This window comes from Oncorhynchus clarkii, chromosome 19 (assembly GCF_045791955.1).
Source record: "Oncorhynchus clarkii lewisi isolate Uvic-CL-2024 chromosome 19, UVic_Ocla_1.0, whole genome shotgun sequence".
Classification (NCBI taxonomy): domain Eukaryota; kingdom Metazoa; phylum Chordata; class Actinopteri; order Salmoniformes; family Salmonidae; genus Oncorhynchus; species Oncorhynchus clarkii.
Window position 1 is genome coordinate 30,700,371 of NC_092165.1, and position 17,853 is coordinate 30,718,223.

The following is a 17,853-nucleotide window of genomic DNA, read 5'->3' on the forward strand; positions in this document are numbered from 1 at the left end:
AGTTAAGGGAGCCCACAGCCTTGTTCGCTTTGGATGGTAGTTCTCTCCCCAGGATTCAGCGTGAGACGCTACCTTTAACCCTCACTATCTCTGGTAATCATAGCGAAACCCTTTCTTTTTTAATTTTTCGTTCACCTTTTACACCTGTTGTTTTGGGCCATCCCTGGCTAGTTTGTCATAATCCTTCTATTAATTGGTCTAGTAATTCTATCCTCTCCTGGAACGTCTCTTGTCATGTGAAATGTTTAATGTCTGCTATCCCTCCTGTTTCCTCTGTCTCTTCTTCACAGGAGGAGCCTGGTGATTTGACGGGGGTGCCGGAGGAATATCACGATCTGCGCACGGTGTTCAGTCGGTCCAGGGCCACCTCTCTTCCTCCGCACCGGTCGTATGATTGTAGTATTGATCTCCTTCCGGGAACCACTCCCCCCCGGGGTAGACTATACTCTCTGTCGGCTCCCGAACGTAAGGCTCTCGAAGATTATTTGTCTGTAGCTCTTGACGCCGGTACCATAGTCCCCTCCTCCTCTCCCGCCGGAGCGGGGTTTTTTTTTGTTAAGAAGAAGGACGGGTCCCTGCGCCCCTGCATAGATTATCGAGGGCTGAATGACATAACAGTGAAGAATCGTTATCCGCTCCCTCTTATGTCTTCAGCCTTCGAGATCCTGCAGGGAGCCAGGTTTTTCACTAAGTTGGACCTTCATAACGCTTACCATCTTGTGCGCATCAGGGAGGGGGACGAGTGGAAAACGGCGTTTAACACTCCGTTAGGGCACTTTGAATACCGGGTTCTTCCTTTCGGCCTCGCTAACGCTCCAGCTGTCTTTCAGGCATTAGTCAATGACGTCCTGAGAGACATGCTGAACATCTTTGTTTTCGTTTCCCTTGACGATATCCTGATTTTTTCACCGTCACTCCAGATTCATGTTCAGCACGTTCGACGTGTCCTCCAGCGCCTTTTAGAGAATTGTCTTTTTGTGAAGGCTGAGAAGTGCACTTTTCATGCCTCCTCCGTCACATTTCTCGGTTCTGTTATTTCCGCTGAAGGCATTAAGATGGATCCCGCTAAGGTCCAAGCTGTCATTGATTGGCCCGTTCCTAAGTCACGCGTCGAGCTGCAGCGCTTTCTCGGCTTCGCGAATTTCTATCGTCGTTTCATCCGTAATTTCGGTCAGGTGGCAGCTCCTCTCACAGCCCTTACTTCTGTCAAGACGTGCTTTAAGTGGTCCGTTTCCGCCCAGGGAGCTTTTGATCTCCTCAAGAATCGTTTTACATCCGCACCTATCCTTGTTACACCTGACGTCTCTAGACAGTTCGTTGTCGAGGTTCACGCGTCAGAGGTGGGCGTGGGAGCCATTCTTTCTCAGCGCTCCCTCTCTGACGACAAGGTCCACCCTTGCGCGTATTTTTCTCATCGCCTGTCGCCGTCGGAACGTAACTATGATGTGGGAAACCGCGAACTGCTCGCCATCCGCTTAGCCCTAGGCGAATGGCGACAGTGGTTGGAGGGGGCGACCGTTCCTTTTGTCGTTTGGACTGACCATAGGAACCTTGAGTACATCCGTTCTGCCAAACGACTTAATGCGCGTCAGGCTCGTTGGGCGCTGTTTTTCGCTCGTTTCGAGTTCGTAATTTCTTATCGTCCGGGCTCTAAGAACACCAAGCCCGATGCTTTATCTCGTCTCTTCAGTTCTTCAGTAGCCTCCACTGACCCCGAGGGGATTCTCCCTGAGGGGCGTGTTGTCGGGTTGACTGTCTGGGGAATTGAGAGGCAGGTAAAGCAAGCACTCACTCACACTCCGTTGCCGCGCGCTTGTCCTAGGAACCTTCTTTTCGTTCCCGTTCCTACTCGTCTGGCCGTTCTTCAGTGGGCTCACTCTGCCAAGTTAGCCGGCCACCCCGGCGTTCGGGGTACGCTTGCTTCCATTCGCCAGCGTTTTTGGTGGCCCACTCGTGAGCATGACACGCGTCGTTTCGTGGCTGCTTGTTCGGTCTGCGCGCAGACTAAGTCCGGTAACTCCCCTCCTGCCGGCCGTCTCAGACCGCTTCCCATTCCCTCTCGACCGTGGTCTCACATCGCCTTAGATTTTATCACCGGACTGCCTTCGTCAGCGGGGAAGACTGTTATTCTTACGGTTGTCGATAGGTTCTCTAAGGCGGCTCATTTTATTCCCCTCGCTAAGCTCCCTTCTGCTAAAGAAACGGCACAAATCATCATCGAGAATGTTTTCAGAATTCATGGCCTTCCGTCAGACGTCGTTTCGGACAGGGGTCCGCAATTCACGTCTCAATTTTGGAGGGAGTTTTGCCGTTTGATTGGGGCTTCCGTCAGTCTCTCTTCCGGCTTTCACCCCCAGTCTAACGGTCAAGCAGAACGGGCCAATCAGACTATTGGTCGCATCTTACGCAGTCTTTCTTTTCGTAACCCTGCGTCTTGGTCAGAACAGCTCCTCTGGGCAGAATACGCCCACAACTCGCTTCCTTCGTCTGCGACCGGGCTATCTCCTTTTCAGAGTAGCCTCGGGTACCAGCCTCCGCTGTTCTCGTCTCAGTTCGCCGAGTCCAGCGTTCCCTCCGCTCAGGCTTTTATCCAACGTTGCGAGCGCACCTGGAAGAGGGTCAGGTCTGCACTTTGCCGTTATAGGGCGCAGACTGTGAGAGCCGCTAATAAGCGTAGAACTAAGAGTCCTAGATATTGTCGCGGTCAGAGAGTTTGGCTCTCCACTCAGAACCTTCCCCTTAAGACAGCTTCTCGCAAGTTGACCCCGCGGTTCATTGGTCCGTTCCGTATTTCTCAGATCATTAATCCTGTCGCAGTGCAACTTCTTCTTCCGCGATATCTTCGTCGCGTCCACCCGGTCTTCCATGTCTCCTGTGTTAAGCCCGTTCTTCGCGCCCCCGCTCGTCTTCCCAACCCCCATCCTTGTCGAGGGCGCAACTATCTACAGGGTCCGTAAGATTTTGCGACATGCGTCCTCGGGGCCGTGGTCATCAGTACCTAGTGGATTGGGAGGGGTACGGTCCTGTCCCTCTCGGGACGTGCTGGACCGTTCGCTGATCGATGATTTCCTCCGTTGCCGCCAGGTTTCCTCCTCGAGTGCGCCAGGAGGCGCTCGGTGAGTGGGGGGGTACTGTCATGTATTGTCATTATGTCTTGTTCCTGTTCTTTCTCTTCACTCCGTCTCCCTCTGCTGGTCGTATTAGGTTACCTTCTCTTCCTCTCCTTCCCCCAGCTGTTCCTCATCTTCTCTAACTACCTCGTTCACCCTTTTCCCACCTGTTCCCTTTTTTCCCTCTGATTAGGTCTCTATTTCTCTCTCTGTTCCTGCTTCTGTCTTTGTCAGATTCTCATTTGAGTTTCTCATGCCAGAACCAAACTATCGTCTCGTTTGCTTCACCCTTGTCCTGTCCTGTCGGTATCTGCCTGTTCATCTGATGCTACGTGTGATCAGGTACCTCTGTCCTCTACGACCCGTGCCTACCCAGAGAGACCAGCAGTCTGTCGCCGCTAACCCAGCTATTCTCCTCTGCTGCTAAGAAGGGGACTCTAACCCAGCTATTCTCCTCTGCTGCTAAGAAGGGGGACTCTTCTGTGAATATCAGAAGGACTTTATGATTCATTTGTCGCCCTCTCTGCGGGTTGTCTATTTTGCCATTATATACATCTGAAGAGGATCTATGTCTTCCCTGTGTTTTGACATTAAAGGACTCTGTTTTTGTTAAACTGCTTTTGGGTCCTCACTCACGTGCATAACAAAACTACCAGTCAATAAACTACCAGTCAGTAGGCTACCAATCAATAAACTACCAGTCAGTAGGCTTCCAGTCAATAGGTTACCAGTCAATAAACTACCAGTCAATAGGTTACCAGTCAATAGGCTGCCAGTCAATAGACTACCAGTCAATAAACTACCAGTCAATAGGCTACCGTTAGCGGGATGAAATTCGACAACATACGGTGATCGCTACAAAAATTGTCATATTAAACATTCATGAAAATACAAGTGTCTCACATGTTTCGAAAGCCTCGAATCTTTCTAATCCAAATGCATTGTCAGATTTAAAAAAGGATTTACTGTGAAAGAATATGATGCGATTATCTGAGGATAGAACCCCATAAAAACAACTATTTCAACCAGCACAGGAGTAACAAAATCACAAACTGCAATAAAATAAATAGTTTACCTTTGACGATCTTCCTCTGTTTGCAATCCCAATGCTCATTGTTACACAATGAATGGTCTTTTGTTTGATAAAATCCATTTTTATAGCCCAACAACGAAACATTTTGTGAACCGCTTGTGTCGTAAATTCCGTCTCATTCCATTTTCAACGACACATTCGATGAAAAAACACACACTAAACGTGACTTTTCCAGTCATGTTTGGTTTCATTGCAATCAACTGGTTTGTTTGTAACACAATCAAACCTGATGGGTCATTTCGCGGGACATATTGACTAAAAGAAACCGATTTGAAGACAACAAGTAATGGCATCATTGTGCACCAATGATATGACCGCTGTTTCGTTGATTGACTGTATTTTGACCACTGATCGTCTTGAAATCTAGCTGGGTAGATAGCCAATGAGCTGAGATAAACGGCAATATGTAATGTTTATGTGTTGGAAGACCAACCCATGTAGTAAACTTCGGCTTAAAGAGGGTCATTCACCATTGAAGTTTCATATCGGAAGGAGCAACGCATGTTACGCACAGCGTTGTTTTGGTAAAGCACATCTTCAGCTGTTTATATATCAATCAGTATGGCGACTAAGTCAAGGAAAGCTAAATCTAAGTCTAGACATACAGATGTACACACAATTTTAGAAGAAATTGATCGGTAAAGTGAGACAGAGATTGTTGTAGGACAATTAATTTGGCGATTCCCAAACGGAGGAATATTTTTTGAACGGAGAGGACATCGTTTTGGACAGGTAAGTTTTTCTCATGCCAATGCCATTGTTTGAAATGAATAATATAAAATATTATTTGTGAAATTAAATAGCCTATTTGAGGGCTTGAGGGGAGGGCAGGCCCACAACAATGGCCAAAGTGAAATGGAGACAGTAGATACAGCTGGTCTGTTGTAATATAATAAAGACAGTAGATCTAGCTGGTCTGTCATAATATAATAGAGACAGTAGCTCTAGCTGAAATGTCATAATATAAAATAGACAGTAGATCTAGCTGGTCTGTCATAATATAAATGAGACAGTAGATCTAGGAGGTCTATAATAATATATTCAACCTTATGTTCCCTGTACTCTATACTGTATATATCTGTTTATTATACCTGTTGATACAGGGCTCATATGTGAAACTATTCTAACTGAACATTTTCTTTCACAGTAACACTGACTCCGAATGGGAGCCCCCAGTGCCAAGGTGTCCATCCCCCACTGAAGCTGGTTCATCCAGCTCCTGCCACAAGTGGTGTTCATCTGCCCAAATGTATTTCTGTAGGCATGGATGTGCCTCAGGGCCAAAAGGGCACAACATGGAGGCGTCGCTGTGTTCTTTGCTAAATGAAGTCCCCCATCACCTGCACCATATGCTTGGTGACTGCTATGGCACCTGGCATCAGCAGCACAATATTGTGTAGAGGACTGAGGGTCTTCCAAATATTGAAAGTGTTTTCATGTTTTTTTCTAAAAAATAAAAAAAAAATTTGGGGGGGGGGGTTATGAATACAATTTTTGGTATTTTGTATATAGTTATTCCATTCAAAATGTATAACTTCACCAATTTGGCCACTTGGGTACATTTGGGCTACTTGTGTGGGACACCTGGGTGACTTCATGATAAAAGTAATGTAGAACACTCATTTTGGAAGTTAGCATTCTGAAACTTTGCACAAGTACTGTTGCCCTCTTATGGTTTTCACTGAAATTGTCCCCATCATCCTATCTGAATGTTTGTTTTGTCTTGTTCATTTTAAAGATGATGTAACAACAATTAAAAATGAAAAAACGTTTTTTTCATTGTATTATCTATACCAGATCTATTGTGTTATATTCTCCTACATTCAATTCACATTTACACAAACGTCAGAGTGTTTTCTTTCAAATGAAATCAAGAATATGCATGTCCTTGGTTCTGAGCCTGAGCTACAGGCAGTTAGATTTGGGTATGTCTTAAGGCGGAAATTGAAAAAAGGAGGGGGGTAGCTGTAAGAGGTTAATTAACACAGTGTCCAAAGAAGGGACAGATGTATACAGAATGGTGTCATCTGCGTGGCGATGGATCAAATAATCAAGAGCGACATCATTGATATATACAGAGAAAAGAGTCGGCCCGAGAACTGAACCCTGTGGCACCCCCATAGAGACTGCCAGAGGTCCGAACAACAGGCCCTCCGATTTGACACACTGAACTCTATCTGAGTAGAGAGTGAACCAGGCGATGCAGTGATTAGAGAAACCAAGGCTGTTGAGTCTGCCGATAAGAATACGGTGATTGGCAGAGTCGAAAGCCTTAGCCAGGCCGATGAAGACGGCTGCACAGTACTGTCTTTTATTGATGGCGGTTATGATATCGTTTAGCTGAGCGTGGCTGAGGTGCACCCATGACCAGCTCGGAAACCAGATTGCATAGCGGAGAAGGTACGGTGGGTTCGAAATGGTCGGTGATCTGTTTGTTAACTTGGCTTTCGAAGACTTTAGAAAGGCAGGGCAGGATGGATAAAGGTATGTAACAGTTTGGGTCTAGAGTGTCTCCCCCGTTGAAGAGGGGGATGACCACAGCTGCTTTCCAATCTTTAGGAATCTCAGATGATACGAAAGAGAGGTTAAACAGACTAGTAATAAGGGTTGCAACAATGGTGGTGGATAATTTTAGGAAGAGAGGGTCCAGATTGTCTAGCCCAGCTGATTTGTAATGATCCATATTTTGCAGCTTTTTCAGAATATCAGCTGTCTGGATTTGGGTGAAGGAGAAGTGAGGGGGGCTTGGGCCAGTTGTTGCGGGGGGTACAGAGCTGTTGGCCGGGGTCGGGGTATCCAGGTGGAAAGCATGGCCAGCCGTAGTGTCACGTTCTGACCTTAGTTCCTTTGTTTTGTCTTTCTTTTAGTATGGTCAGGGCGTGAGTTGGGGTGGGCAGTCTATGTTTGTTTTTCTATGTTGGTTTTTGTGTTCGGCCTAGTATGGTTCTCAATCAGAGGCAGGTGTCGTTAGTTGTCTCTGATTGAGAATCATACTTCGGTAGACTTTTTCCACCTGGGTTTCGTGGGTGTTTATTTCCTGTTTAGTGTTTGTCATTCACCTTACGGGACTGTTCGTTTGTTGCTTATTGTTTTTGTTCAGTGTTCATTTTGCTTCATTAAATTATGGACACTTACCACACTGCGTTTTGGTCCTCCGATCCTTCTCGCTACTCCTCCTCAGAAGAGGAGGACAAGATCCCTTACAGAAACACCCACCACAAAAGGACCAAGCAGCGTGGTAACGGGCAGCAGCAGCGATCGCAGGACTCATGGACTTGGGAGGAGATTCTGGACGACAAGGGACCATGGGCACAGGCTGGAGAATATCGCCACCCCAAGGCTGAGCTGGAGGCAGCGAAAGCCGAGAGGCGGTGGTATGAGGAGGCAGCACGGCGGCGCGGCTGGAAGCCCGAGAGGCAGCCCCAAAAATGTATTGGGGGGGCACACGGGGAGTGTTGCGAAGGCGCACGGTGTCCCCGGTGCATGTGCATAGCCCAGTGCGGTACATCCCAGCGCCTCGTATTCAGCCAGGCTAGAGTGAGCAGCGAGCCAGGTGCCATGAAGCCGGCTCAGCGCATCTGGTCTCCAGTGCGTCTCCTCGGGCCGGTGTACATAGCACCAGCCGTACGCATGGTGTCCCCGGTTTGCCAGAACAGCCCAATCTTACCCGGTTGAATGCTCCCCATAGCCAGGCCAGTGCGGCGAGGTGGAATAGCCCGCACTGGCCTGGCTACGGGGAGCATTCAACCAGGTAAGGTTGGGCAGGCTTGGTGCTCAAGAGCTCTAGTGCGCTTTCACGGTCCGGTCTGTCCGGTGCCAACTCCACGTACCAGCCCTCCGGTGGCAGCCCCCCGCACCAGGCTGTCTCTCTGTCTTCTCCCTACAGGTGCTCCCGCCTGTCCAGCCTGTGAGCTGCCAGAGCCGTCAGTCTGTCCTGAGCCGTCAGTCAGCCAGGAGCTGCCAGAGCCGTCAGTCAGCCAGGAGCTGCCAGAGCCGTCAGTCAGCCAGGAGCTGCTAGAGCTGCATGTCACGCCGGCGATGCCAGAATCGCCCTTCACTCCAGCGCTGCCAGAGCCTTGCTCCTGCCCAGCGCTGCCGGAGTCTCCCGCCTGTCCGGCGCTGCCGGAGTCTCCCGCCTGTCCGGCGCTGCCGGAGTCTCCCGCCTGTCCAGTGCTGCCGGAGTCTCCCGTCCATTCGGGACCCGTGGTGAGGGTTCCCAGTCCGAGGTCGACGGCGAGGGTCGCCACTCATAAGAGGCGGACAAAAACTATGGTGAAGTGGGGTCCAGAGCCTCCCCTATAGGTTCAGGTTTTAAAGAACAACCAGGCATCCTCTACTGATGGGTCAAATCTGTCGTACTGCCCCTGAACAGGCAGTTAACCCACTGTTCCTAGGCCGTCATTGAAAATAAGAATTTGTTCTTAACTGACTTGCCTAGTTAATAAATAAAGGTAAAATAAAATAAAACTTACCATAATGAGACACAACTTTCAATTCTATTTATCAAAATATATGTTTGGAAACGTACCATCAAAAAGTAACATGATGATTGAGTGTCTCTATCGCTGTACCATGATATTTGCCTTACTACTAAGTAAACCTCCAATATGTCCCCACTATTCCACCCGCTAAAAGCCCTCCTCATCCCGAGTTTGGTTGTCATCCCAATGCCTGGCAGACCACCCCCGACCCCCCATTTCCCAGAGCCCTGAAGAGACTGGGATCCAACCTTCGAAAAAACACACAGTGCCACTCACAGAACAGAAGTAGATCGACCGCCAAATGCATTTCCATCACCCTCACCTCTATTTGTACTATATATAACCATCAAAATATATATATACATATTTTTTAAATCCTGTTTATCTTATTTTCCATAATTAGCTATTATTATTTGTAGTAATGTAGGCCATTTATGCAAATGATTTACCTCTCACCAGTCTTGCCATTACCAAAATTACATTATTGCAAGCAATTATTATTTTAGCAAACAATTATTGGGAATCATCCTATATTGTCCCCAACATCTTTTACTCCCTCGCAACAGTTGTGGGATACACACACACACCCACACACTCATACACACTCATACACACTCAACCCCACAACCATAGGCTCACATTCTCAACAGTTGCACCAATCCAGAGCCCAACTAAAGAAAGGTCTTGATTTACGAATGCATATACAGCTGCAGCTGTATGAGAAGGCCTGAAAAACTGTACAAAAAAACAGCCTAGATGATGGAGGTCAGATGTACTCCTTTCCCCTGAAACACCCACAACACGGTTCACCGTATTGACCATGTTCTCAAGCATCTCCATGCAAGTCAGACTTTTGATTTTGTGCCACCAGGGCCACAATAATATGCCCCCTCTCTGAATGTCCGAGTGTGACCCCCTCCCCATGGGTTACTACAGCTAGTGTTGCCAGCACTGCCTCTGCCTGGGTGGGGGCACCCCACCAGAATCCCCACCGGCTAGGTACAAGGTCGTCAAGGTTCTCATTAGCAGCTTTGAGAAATTCCTTGTATATTATGCTCTCCCTTTCGGGGGCTTTGGCTTTGCAGGACCAACCCTGCCAAGCAGGCTCAGAATCATGAGGGGGCAGTGCTGCTCTAGGTCTCTGAAGAGGATTAGTTGTATGGTGTATAATCCACTGCTGCTCTACTCACATCACAGGTGTCTCTGTCTAGTCACTGGCAAATACCTCTGGACGATAGCTCGCTCCTTCTCATAGCTATAGGGATGAGTCTTCAATGGCACTCAATTTCCTATGTAGTTCACTATACTTTTAACCAGGACCCGTTAAGCTCTGGTCAAAAGTAGTGCACTAGATGGGGAATAGGGTGTGTGTGTTGTGTGTGTGTGTGTGTGTGTGTGTGTGTGTGTGTGTGTGTGTGTGAGTGTGTGTGTGTGTGTGTGTGTGTGTGTGTGTGTGTGTGTGTGTGTGTGTGTGTGTGTGTGTGTGTGTGTGTGTGTGTGTGTGTGTGTGTGTGTGTGTGTGTGTGTGTGTGTGTGTGTGTGTGGGCGTGCGTGCGTGTGTGTGTGTGTGGGCGTGCGGTGTGTGTGTGTGTGGGCGTGCGTGCATGAGTGCAGTGTGTGTGTGTGTGTGCGCATGGCTATGTGTGTATAATAGAAAGGGACAGACATAAATATGACTTTGAAAGAGAGCAATAGGATGAGAGAGAGAGAAAAAAAACCTTGACGAGAGAAGACCCGTCCTAGAAGATCTAAAGTCATACTTTTTGGGCGCTTGCCATCAGCCTATGGCAAAATGGCCCCCGTGAGTAAAGAGAGAGAAAGAGAGAGAGAATGAAAGGAGATGGACATTGTGTATGTATTTTCTGCAAGACAGGTTTGTGCCTATCAAGGCCATCTGGTTCTAATAGAACATCAATTGATGTGAACAGGAACAGAGACCAATTTGTTTTCTCACCAGGGGGCTGGAGGGAGGGAGGGGGAGGCTGGTTGGTAAAAACCCCTCCTCTCTTCTCCCTCTTTCCATCTCTCTTTCTCACACACAGACAAACACACGGAAAGAGATACACGTGCACACAAAGACGCGCGCAGACAAACACTGCTCTGTCTTCCTCCTTCAGATGAAGTAGGCGCACAACATTGGCCAGGTGACCATGTCACGTCACTGGAAAGGCCCAAGGCTATCTCTCTCTGTGCTTGTGTGTGCGTTTAGCGAGAAGGAAGAATCTTCCCATTGTGTCTCATTGACAAGGTTAATTTACAGTATATACCTATAGACGTTACCCCTTGGCAGCGTTTCTGTGTCACTAGAGGATTTTAGCACCGCAGATAAATAATTGGACTGTATTAGTGATGATAAATACTTGGATAGCTCACAACTTCCTCCAGCTAAATCATGACAAAACCAAGGTACTTATTGTTGGAGCCAAAGCACAGCGAGAGAATCTAGCTGCACATTTTAATTCACGGGCAATAAAGATAAAACACCAGGTAAAAAACCTAGGTGATTTTTTAGATTCTGAACTCCATTTCGTATCACACATTAGGAGTTTTAGAATTTAATTTAAGAATCTTCAATTGGTTTGTAAATCAATCCACGATTGTGCACCCCAATACATTTCAGACATGCTTTTAAGTTCTGTACCCAGTAGGTCCCTCAGGTCCTCCGGCCTTTTAACTATCCCGAAGCCTAGGACCAAGAGGCATGGAGAGGCAGCCTTTACTCATTATGCCCCCAGCCTCTGAAATACCCTGCCAGAGAATCTGAGGCAGGCCGAAACTGTGGACATATTTAAAAGAGATCTTAAAACATCTGTTTAGCTTTGCTTTTCCTTAAGGTGCTTTTTAGTTGTTCAGTTTTTGTAAATCTTTAGTTTTTTATCTTATGTTTGTTGTTTAGTAAATATTTCAGCTTTATTTTCATTGTTTTCGTAATTTTTTTCTGTAAAAAGCATTATTGTGATGCATTCCATGTCTGAAATGTGCTGTATAAATAAGTCTATGTGTGTGTGTGTGTGTGTGTGTGTGTGTGTGTGTGTGTGTGTGTGTGTGTGTGTGTGTGTGTGTGTGTGTGTGTGTGTGTGTGTCTGTGTGTGTGTGTGTGTGTGTGTGTGTGTGTGTGTGTGCGTATTGACTGGGGGGGGCTGGCTGGCTGGCATTATAGAGGGGGGTTGAGTAGAGGGGGGTTGAGTAGAGGGGGGGGGAGTCCAGATTGGGCCAGCTGGCAGGCTCAGTCCTTTGTACAGCCCAGCATCTCATAATGTCTGCTCAGTTTACAAATAAACATGGCAGGCCGAGAATTGAGCCACCATTAAAGGGATGGGTCAGTCACTGTGATTGGTTCTGCATTTAATCAGACTGCCTCTGATTGGTGGAATTTACCCACGCTAACCCTAGCTTTATATCCACATCCTGGTTCAACCCTAACCCTAACCCTAGCCTCAACCCTGACCCTACCCCTAACTCTAAACCTAGATTCATGTCCACATTCCGGTTCAACCCTAACTCTAACCCTCAAAGCTAACCCTAGCTTAATGTCCACATCCTGGTTCAACCCTAACCCTAGCTTAATGTCCACATCCTGGTTCAACCCTAACCCTAGCTTAATGTCCACATCCTGGTTCAACCCTAACCCTAGCTTAATGTCCACATCCCGGTTCAACGCTAACCCTAGCTTAATGTCCACAATCCCGGTTCAACCCTAACCCTAGCTTAATGTCCACATCCTGGTTCAACCCTAACCCTAGCTTAATGTCCACATCCCGGTTCAACCCTAACCCTAGCTTAATGTCCACATCCGGTTCAACCCTAACCCTAGCTTAATGTCCACAATCCCGGTTCAACCCTAACCCTAGCTTAATGTCCACATCCTGGTTCAACCCTAACCCTAGCTTAATGTCCACAATCCCTGTTCAACCCTAACCCTAGCTTAATGTCCACATCCTGGTTCAACCCTAACCCTAGCTTAATGTCCACATCCTGGTTCAACCCTAACCCTAGCTTAATGTCCACATCCCGGTTCAACGCTAACCCTAGCTTAATGTCCACATCCCGGTTCAACGCTAATCCTAGCTTAATGTCCACATCCCGGTTCAACCCTAACCCTAGCTTAATGTCCACATCCCAGTTCAACGCTAACCCTAGCTTAATGTCCACATCCTGGTTCAACCCTAACCCTAGCTTAATGTCCACATCCTGGTTCAACCCTAACCCTAGCTTAATGTCCACATCCTGGTTCAACCCTAACCCTAGCTTAATGTCCACATCCCGGTTCAACGCTAACCCTAGCTTAATGTCCACATCCTGGTTCAACCCTAACCCTAGCTTAATGTCCACATCCCGGTTCAACGCTAACCCTAGCTTAATGTCCACATCCCGGTTCAACGCTAACCCTAGCTTAATGTCCACATCCCGGTTCAACGCTAACCCTAGCTTAATGTCCACATCCCAGTTCAACGCTAACCCTAGCTTAATGTCCACATCCTGGTTCAACCCTAACCCTAGCTTAATGTCCACATCCCGGTTCAACACTAACCCCAGCTTAATGTCCACATCCCGGTTCAACGCTAACCCTAGCTTAATGTCCACATCCCGGTTCAACGCTAACCCTAGCTTAATGTCCACATCCCGGTTCAACGCTAACCCTAGCTTAATGTCCACATCCTGGTTCAACGCTAACCCTAACATACTATACTGTTTCAATTGTGTTTTTGGCTGATTCCACTTCTGATTCCGTCCCTGTGGCTCAGTTGGTAGAGCATTGCACTTTCAACGCCAGGGTTGTGGATTCGATTCCCACAGGGGACCAGTGCGGAAGAAGTATGAACATTTATGAACTCACTACTAGTTGCTAAATGACGTAAATGTAAACACCATCACCTTTTGAATCCCTAATTTTTTAAGATAAATAATAGCTGCCTCGTTGCATAAATCCCTCTCTCCCGCCCTTCCACCACCCCTCCTTCCCTCCCCCCTCCCTCCTGGCCCTGGGAGCTACTTTGTCTTAATTACCTCAGGAGGAGCAGTTGGCCCCTGAAGCAATCATCTTTGTTTGTTAAAACAGCCGTTATCTGCCTCAGTAAGGTCCATAAATAAAACATGGCCAGATTACAATGCCATGTTTCTGAGGACTACAGGACCCCAGTTTGCAGCTACTGATCACAACACAAGCAACAACAACATCCTCCCTGAACACAGCACAGCAGAACACAGTACTGGCCCTAACACAGAGAGAACAGAGAGGACGGGAGAGGGGGAGAGGAGACCCTCTCTCTGTCCTTCGACCTATCTCTTTTGTACATTTTTGTCCCTCCCTCTCACTGCTTTCTATTTTGCCCTTCTAACTCCCTTCTTCTCTGCCCCCCACCCCTCTCTATCCCCCTGATCCAGAGGAGTTGGGTTAAACGCAGAAGACACGTTTCGGTTGAATGCATTCAGTTGTGCAACTGACTAGGTATCCCCTTTCCTTTCCCTTCCACCTCACCTCTTCCGTGACCCCTCTCTCCCTCCCTGATATCTCACATCTCCTTTGTGTTGGTAGGACCTGTCGTGGCTGAGTGATCTAGCGTGTGCAGATTATAAATTCCCATATATGTAAATAACCTTTTCCTCTGTTTCAAGGTGGGACGTCAGTCCCACTGTCATTTGTTTATTTTATTACTACCGACGGGGAACCCGCCGCCTGCCGCACAGCCTATAGTGAGGGAAGGATGGAGGGAGAGGGAGAGGGGAGGGGAGGGGAGGGGAGAACGGGTGGCATGGAGGTTTGGGGAGTAGGGGGTGGAAGACAGAGTGGGGGGCGAGGTAAAGGATAGGCGCCATTGGCAGAAAGTGAGTGAGATAGAGAAAGGAGTGAGTAAGAAAAGGGTAGCAAAGAGAGGGAAGGAGGGAAAGAAGGAGAAAGAGAGGGGGATAATGGTGTCAGAGTAAGAAAAGGGTAGCAAAGAGAGGGAAGGAGGGAAAGAAGGAGAAAGAGAGGGGGATAATGGTGTCAGAGTAAGAAAAGGGTAGCAAAGAGAGGGAAGGAGGGAAAGAAGGAGAAAGAGAGCGGGATAATGGTGTCAGAGTAAGAAAAGGGTAGCAAAGAGAGGGAAGGAGGGAAAGAAGGAGAAAGAGAGGGGGATAATGGTGTCAGAGTAAGAAAAGGGTAGCAAAGAGAGGGAAGGAGGGAAAGAAGGAGAAAGAGAGGGGGATAATGGTGTCAGAGTAAGAAAAGGGGGGGGGGGCAATAAATAAGGTGTTCTATAGGAAGTTGAGTCACTATAGAGTTGCCATGGCTGTTGTCTCTGTAGTAGTAACCAGCAGGAGTCCATCCAGGCATATGCTGGACATATGGACCCTGCTCCAGCCTGCTACTGTGTATGCATCTGCTACAGGACAGCCAGCATGGCTAATACAGGGGCCAGATACAGTGAGCTGGCTGCGGCCTAGACTGCCTCTGCTGCATACAGATACATAGTCTGCGTCCCAAATGGAACCCTACTCCCTACATAGTGTACTGCTCTTGACCAGAGCCCTATGGCCCCTGGTTAAAAGTAGTGCACTGTAAGGGAATATGGTGTGTTTTGGGACACTAGACCAAACTCACTTCACACTAACTATTTGCTCTGCATTAGATAGGTTTACCTTCACACATTAAAAACAAAATAACATATGGTTACCTAATATTGTGGTTATCACATTATTAAATATAATTATTACATTTTAATAACTTAAGACAGGGATTTTCAAATTGTAAAAAAAAATAATCTCTGTTTTTATGAATATTTTTAGTAAGAACAGAATAAACTCATTTTAAGATCCATACCTGTAGTAGAAAAGAGGAGATTATCTTCTTTCTTATGATGTCAACTCTCTTTTTTGAACTCCTAAAGCAAATGACACTCACTGGAGCTAATGACACTTACTGGAGTATCTGTCATAGGCTTTTGAAAAGCATCCGCTAGCAGTCAATATGCGACATAATGCTTAAGGCCCTGCGGCCGCTAGGGAGCCCGAGACCCCAAAAAATGAATCATGTTTTCCTATTGTTATGTCAGACACTGACAGTCACTCAGTGAGCCCATGTTTGGCGAACATGTTTTAGACAGCTGGATAGACTTACTTACCTAGCAATCTAAACCTTGTAGTAATCATAGCTGAATTAGCTTACTGACCAGGCACACAGGGCACGTGCCCAGGGGCTCTGACCTCCAGGGGGGCCCCATTGATTTTGTTAGTCCCTCTGACTCAGATATCATATGAAGTCATGGCAAAGTGTGTAGAATTGCAGTAAAATAGTTTTTTTTTTAATCACAATTTACTTTCTCCTTACTATTATAATTTTTTGGGGTGATGATTGTCCGTCACTAGTCGCTGTTTTGCCCTGGCAGGGGGTCCCTGTGGAAGAAAGTTGGAGACTTAAGACATGAAATCAAATAGCAGATGGTTATGAGAGGAGTTCCATTTGAAATGGGGACAGAGTGGTTATACAATTATTTGTCAAATGTACAAACACAAAATTCAAGAGGCTAAATAGCTTCAATTACAGCACATTTGTTGTCAAATTGACCGTAGCCTCTTTTTGAAAGTGTAAACAAAGAGCAAAGATAATCATGAAGGGAGGAAGTGAGCGACGGCAACCAGGTCATTTGTCTACACTCATAGAAAAAAGGGTTCCAAAAGGATTATTCGGCTGTCCCCATAGGATAACCCTTTTTGGTTCCAGGTAGAACCCTTTTTGGTTCTAGGTAGAACCCTTTTGGTTCCATATAGAACTACCTGTGAAAAGGGTTGTACATGGAACCCAAAGTTTTTCTTTCTACCTGGAAACAAAAAGAGACTAAAAAGAGACGAAAAACCCTTTAAGGTTCTAGATAGCGCCTTTTTACTGAGTGTAATGATATACTGTAATAAAATGAAGTATGAGAGAAGACTAAAGCGAATCCACAGGAAGCTGGGAGATAATGACGCTGATACTGTCTCAATGGTTCTCTCTCTCTCTCTCTCTCTCTCTCTCTCTCTCTCTCTCTCTCTCTCTCATCTCCTTTTTACTCTAACCTCCTCTCTATTTAAAAAGAGAATCGCCTTCAGTGGTCAGATTCTGATCCAATCTGCTGACTTTAATGTAAGCAGATTCACAATCAGAAAATGGAGGAGGAGGAGGAATCCAATCAAACGGAGGGGAGGGGGGGAGGGGAAGGGAGAGGAGGGGAGGGAGGCGCAGGGGGGAGGATGTGGGGGGAGAGAGGAGGCGCAACCATCTAGGTCAGTTTGGAGAATGACTGCTACAGGCGATAAGATTAGAGCAGGGAGAGAACGGAGAGGGATGCTACGCCTTTCACTGTGAGACGCAGTCAGAGACGCACAACTAAATCACCCAACACTGAATAGAACGCCGCTGAACACTTTCGCCTCTCCGCTTCTCTCTTTTCTCTTACAGACATGCTAATGCTTATTCTTATCCCACCTTCCTCCTCCCTCCCTTTTCGGCACGTCTATTGCTTTTTTCTTTTCGTTTTTACTACATGACGCCAAAAACAGAGTAGGAGGGGGGGGGGGGGGGGGGGGGGTGGGGGGGCATATTTGCATCAACACAACACTGGGTGATTTAGAATGAATAAAACTTTATTTTCCTCTTCCCCTCCCTCGCCCCTTCATCTCTTCTCTTAGCTTCCCAATTCGCCTCCCCCTTCTCTTCTACCCCCCTCCCCCCCACCCCCACGCCACCTCCTCCACCACCACCACCGCCCCAACACTTTCCTCCTTCCTCTTTCCCCATTTCTAAAGCTTAACTTCATTGTCTCAGACCTTCTTTCTTTCATCTTAAGACAAAGATTTATGTAAATCTTTGGGCCCGGCGTTAATGCGAGGCACCGTGTGAGAAATAGCATCCCTAAATCGCCGTATTGTTGTTGGAAATGACAAGGCTGCCTGCTAATCCCACAATGCGATCATCCAAATGTGTCATAATGCTGTGTGTAGGCAGGCGAATCTGAATATGAAAAAGACGCCGGCACGCACCTCTCCCCTGCTACATGCGCCTAGCTCCCTTCATTCCTTTACTTCTACGCAGACATACTTTCTCTTCTTTTTCACTAAAAGACCCCCCCCCCTCCCCCTAAGAGAAAGAAGAAACAGGATGTGGTAAAAATTTGAAGTTTGACTGACTCGAACTGTGCTTTGTAAGTTGGTT